General features: G+C 43.1%; 1 protein-coding gene across 1 annotated transcript in view; it reads left to right on the plus strand.

The window, feature by feature from the left end:
* The window catches only part of GRIN3A (glutamate ionotropic receptor NMDA type subunit 3A), a 153,547-nt gene that overhangs the window by 115,179 nt on the left and 32,368 nt on the right, over window positions 1–6,000 (plus strand). The window lies entirely within an intron of this gene.

Below are 6,000 nucleotides of genomic sequence, written 5' to 3' on the forward strand. Positions count from 1 at the left end.
TAATATCCAGAAATTCTAAGTGATTTGCCCAAGGCACACAAATAGTCAGAATCTACATCTTTTTATTGCAATGCTCTGCCTTTATGATGTAATTAGAAGGAAACCTGCAAAGTGAGCCAGAAATTGGATGATTAAGATAGGAGACTAAAAGGTGTAATGAGAGCCACAAGCTCCAGTATTTAAAAGAGAAGCCAAATAAAGCAGTATGAGGTCTGCCTGACATTTAAAAAAAAAATCTAAAGCCAACAATAATGACTCCAAATAGCCTCTCTTCGCCAACAACTTTCACATTTGTATTTCAACACCAACTCTTCTTCTGGGCTCCAGAACCATATATCTACCTTCCTATTTGACATTTCCACTTGAATATCTTACAGGCATCTGACATTTAACTTGTCAGAACTGAACCCTGCTCTTCTCTCCTAAATCTGCTTTTCTCTCTGTGCGTCACATCTTGGATAATGGCACCTCTGTCCATCGAGTATCTCATTCCAGAAACTGGCAGGGATCCTTAATGCCTCCCACATCTCACCTTCTGCATCCATCAACAAGCCATATCTTTTCCTCTATAAAATATGTCTAAAATATGCCCATTGTCATCTCCACTGTCATCACTCTAGCCCAAGCCATCATCCCTCACCTGGACCACTGCAAAAGTCTCCTAACTGGTCTGTTTTCATGCCTGCCGTTCTCCAATTTGTTTTCCACGTGGCAGATCACTCTCCTACTTAGAAGCCTGCGATGGCTTCCCATGTTAATTAGGGAACAATCTGAAATGCTGAACATGGCCTGCAATGCCCTGCGGGACTTGACCCTGCCTATTTCTTCAGCCTCATCTCATGCAACTTTCCTCCTGGCTCATTACACCCCACCACAATGTTCATTCCAGATGGAGATACACCAGTGGCTTTCCTGCCTTAAGGTCTTGGCACATGCTGTTGCATCCTCCTTCCCAGATACTCTTCCTCTCTCCACCCCCCGACATTTACCTAGCTAATGCCTTCTCATTATAAACTCCCAGCTGAAATCTCCCTTCTTCAGAGCCTGCCCATAGTCCCTGATGCGATCTGAATCATATCTCCCTTTATAATCTCATATTATATCTTATTTAGAAGATGGTCATTGAGCAAAGATTTAAAGGAAGCAAAGAGGAAAATAAGAAATTAGGGAACTAGCATGCTCTGTTTCTTATCACATGACAAAAACTGTATTAGAGACATTAACTCATTGGTTCTCACTACAACCCTGTAAGGCAAGCATTTTTATTTTTTTTTGGAGATATTTGCATGGCTTTTCCTAAAAGAAATAAAATTGGGCTTACACTGGTCAGCTGAATTAATTCAGCCAAGAAGATAAACAAACCAATTGCTTAAACTGTGCAAAGAAAGCAACAATCATTTCGTGTGTCCTACCATTTGTTGTGACCATGGTTAACTCAAGCCAAAATCTCCAAGTGATTCAAAGTTGACAGCAAGACATTAGACAAGACGAAGGGAGCCTCCTCGTCATGCCCCCAAAGCCAGCAATACAGAATGACTGGCACCTCCCTGATCACAAGCATACCTCTAGGCTGTGCCATTTCAGAGGACCATCAGACCAAGACATCAGCTGGATGGACTGACTCCCAGGGCAAGCCTCTGAGGGTGCAGGGTTCTTCAGGCTCAGAACCTAACTCCACCTGGGCACATACAGGGGAACATACTTTTGGAGACTAACAAGCACTAACATAAATCTATTGATTCTAGTGTGAAAATATCTAACACAAAGCATGATAAATTTGAAGCCATACATTTCTGGACTTGCATCCTGGCTCTACCAATTAACAACTGAGTGACTTAACTGCTCTTAAGTCTGAATTTCTTCATCCATGAATGGATATGATAAAATCTGCCTTGTCATTTTGTTCTGTGAATAAGAGATCATTTATGGAGAGACCGAGTAAAAAAACCTGGCATAGTAAATAATAGAAATATTAATACTTCCTCTCCTTCCATCAGGAGAACTTCCTGGGGTTCACAGATATCTTCAGGTATCTTTCTGCAGCTTTATTTAGAAGTAAGGAAACCTTCCCAGAAATTCTCCAGTAGATATCCTCATATTCATTGGTCAAAATTACATCACCTGTCTATGTCTAAAGCCAATCAGTGGTGTGGGGAATGAGATCACCACGACAGATTAGCCAGTCATGACTCATCCTCCAGGACTTAGCTGCTCCAGGGGCAGCTTCCCTTGAAATACATGGCCCCGTAGAGAATGGGGTTCTCTAAATGAAATGAAACGAAAGCAGGGTTCCCTTAGGAAGGAGCCAGGAGAATGAATGCTAAATAGGCAACCAACCACCTCTTCTACACTCTCTCCCATCCTACCCACTTCTAGTCATCATTACAATGAGGTATTTGGATTTAATCATATGCAAGAGCCCTCCCACCTTTGATACAGTGATTAGTCTTTCCTTTACATCATCCTGAGATTAGAATATTTACAGTATAGCATAATGGTTGAAAGCATGGGCTTTAGAAACAGTTCTAGGTTTGAACGCCACCACCCGTGTGATACAAGACATGTTACTTGTCCATTCTGAGCCTCAGCTTCTGCAAATTGGGGTGATAATGTCTACTTTATAGGATTGTGGTGAAAATTAAAGCAGATAATTAATGCTTATAAAATACTGAACCTATACCCAAATATGATAACCTCAAAGTAACTTATATCCTTAAGGATGATGAGGTTTCAACTGTTCCAGGGCTGTATGGATTTATCAGTAATTTCAAACAAAACCAAATTAAGTGTGGACAAAAAAGAAGGCAGATTTTGAAAAACAAATAAATAATCAGCAAAAGCCATAAACTGTTCAGATGATATGTGCAAAACATACCACATATTTTTTCAACCATGGTTTTTAACAGGACAAATTCAGGGGAGAGGCATTTGGGAAATTCTGGATGTAGTGAGCTGGAAGCAACTGGATAAAAGGCTGATATCAGGATCAAGTTATGGTTGTTAAGACAACCCTGGGCCCATTTTCCAGGTCAGCTGAATTTGAAAGGGGGCGAGAGGTAGGAATGAGGAGAATGGAAGAGAGGTGTACTCTTAATTGGAACTTCAGAGACAGAAATACCGATTATGATAACATCCATGTATGTGTAGAGATGGGGGTGGCACCCCCAGCTTCAGGGAATGTTAAGAACATGTATGGAGCACTTCTCAGAGATGGTGGCCTGCACTACTGCATATTCTGGTCTGTGCAGTAACAATCTGCTTTGCAATGCTGCTCACCTGTGTGCATTTAAACAGAGTGCATATCCTTGTGTACTGACTGGCATGTTTGTCTTGAACAACCTAAGACAGAATTTCAGGATGTCACCCTCACAGAACCTAAAGATACAATGTAATTAAATGAAACCCATCTTCAGCTCATTGGCTGAGCTTAGTCTCCTCTGTGAAGGCCCTGTGCCTGCTGGATTTTCTATCACTCAATCCATGAGTCTCTACCTGCTGTTTGGGTGGGGGGTTTAGCTTTCTCCCAGAAAAGGTCAGAAGAAGGAAGCATGCTTGTCAGTACTTTGCTTGCCATCCCTTTTGCCTCAAATGTCATACGTTGCTGGGCTATTAGTGTGAAGAAAGTAGGACTGGATTTGAAATCAGAGAAGCCATATTTGAAGCCTGCCTCTACCATCCACTTGACTTGGGAAAAATCACTAACCCACCTCAGTCTCAGCTTCTTCATCTCTTCAGTAACTTCTTGTGAAGAGTTAATAAAATGGTAGTTTAATGAACACATCCCTCCTCCTCCGTTCTCCCCAGGGGGAGGAGTGCAGAGCACAGCACAGCAGAAGCAGGTATGTTCTGGAGGGTACCTCTCCCAACAGGTGCTCTTGAGAAAGACACTCCTCTGACGTCCCATTTTCCAGGTACAGTCCTAGTCCATGTATGTTGTCACAAAGTAATTAAACAATTTCACTCTGAAAAAAATATCCTCATTTGCCTAATGAATAATACATGGTCACCTAGTAACATGACATGAAAGATGCTTTTTTCCACCTGTTTCTCACAGTTGGACATTAATACTTGGTCCCCTGTCAGAACCTTGATCTATTCACCTCCCATCTCTTGGCAACACCAGAGCTGTCTAGCTGCAATCTCTCTGGAGGATAAACTCATTTTTTTTAATTTTAGGGCTTTATCTGCTCCCAGAGTCACCTAGGATATTGCAGGTCCAATTCTGCAGGCCAGACTCCAGCAATTTTCAGAGAGGAATTTTAAACTGACCTCAGATGTTTCTTCACGATCCTCCTAGCATAGCTGTGCCTCTTCCGACAGTGGACTCGTGGATCAATTCCACAGGGGAACACGTATGGCAGGCTTTAAATTGCCTTCATTTCCCTCTGACTCAGCAAAAAATGCAGGTTTTTTTTTTTGAGTCACTGACTGAATTTAAGAGTTCCAGGGCAACAGTTTTGTGAAATCTGTTATTTACAAACCAGGAAAAGGAAGGCTGCAGATCACAGCTTAGGAAACTCCCAAAATTCTTCAAGGAATTATCAAGATATATGATGATACCTCTTTTTGAAAGTCTCCTTTAAATACTGGGTTGAATAATGTGCCTTTTAACCAACTGGGAATAGTCAAGAAGGAAGAGGAAACAGTTTTGGCAGGGAATGGATAGCATACTCTAACAGTCTAAGGAGAGTTTTCAGAGGTATAATTTAAGGAAACCAACAGAAATAGTGCAATCTCTCAGGGCAGGTAAAGTGAAGGAGCCATTACCACACCTTAGCTCAAAGGGAAAAATGGAGAGAGCCACTCCTAGAACCCAGGGAGGCACAGGAGAGGGCATTCTAATAGGAGCTGCAGCCTTTGGTTAGGGACATAGCCATGCCACAGTGACCTGGCTGAGAGAGAGCCAGGAAGTAAATACCTGACCTTGGTCTCCTCTGGCCCTCCAATCTTCCACCACTGCCTTAAGCCAAGGAAGCCTGTCAATGTGGTCCATATAGGACCTTCCCAGGGCAAAAAGCAGGATGGGAAGAGGTGAAAAGTGGATCTGGAAGGGCAAAAGAACGTCCAGAACAGCCCCTCATGGCAGATGAAGGTGGGGATGGGGCCAGCTGAAGGAAAGCACTGGCAGCCTGACCATCTATGAATGTGCAGCTTGTACAACTGCAGAGGTCCAGCCTGCAGGGAGGGAGATCATGCCTTGCACGAATCAGGAAGAAAGGAGAAGGACAGCCAGGCCACTGGAATGACCTTGGTCTTAGGAGTCACCCTTGCTCCATCATTACTGTGAGGAGGCAGTTTTATGTCCTCGGCAAAGTTACTGAGTCTCTGTGAGCCTCAGTTGAATCCATATCTTCCTGGGTTTTTACAAGGTTTTCTGCCTCTGAATCCATGGGTCTCCTTGTGTTGTCACTGCGTATTTAGGGAACCAAATACATACTAAGCAAGAAGTGGAACACTGCACTGAAGAGAGCTCTATTTCAGGAATCCAGAGACCTCGATTACACAGGTAGGGAAAAGGAAAAGGAAATGGTGAAATAGTCTAAAAATAAATCACTAATCTTTTCAGTGTTCTTTTATTACTAAGGAAAGTGCACATTAAGAAACTCTGCCCCATTCCACCCATGACCTCACCTTTAACTTGACCCTCACCCCATCCCTGAACTTACTCAGTCCTTGACCTCACCCCATTCCTGGCACCCAACCCCAACCTGACCTTTAATTCATTCTTAATCTCACCCATCCTTAGCATTCCCCATTCCTGAACTCCATCCAGTAAGGGATGAGGCCATGGAACAGGGGTGGAGTAAAGATGTTTGTGAAGCTCATTATTAGGTCATTTTTTTAAGCTGAAGTGTAAATGGTCAGTTTTTAGGACCACGGTAGAGGTACAAATGCAAAAACAACCACGGTGTCAAAATATCCACATGCAGGGCTTCCCTGGTGGCGCAGTGGTTGAGAGTCCGCCTGCCGATGCAGGGGACGCAGGTTCGTACCCCGGTC

The sequence above is a fragment of the Lipotes vexillifer genome, unplaced genomic scaffold (assembly GCF_000442215.2).
Source record: "Lipotes vexillifer unplaced genomic scaffold, Lipotes_vexillifer_v1.1 scaffold607, whole genome shotgun sequence".
In the NCBI taxonomy this organism is placed as follows: domain Eukaryota; kingdom Metazoa; phylum Chordata; class Mammalia; order Artiodactyla; family Lipotidae; genus Lipotes; species Lipotes vexillifer.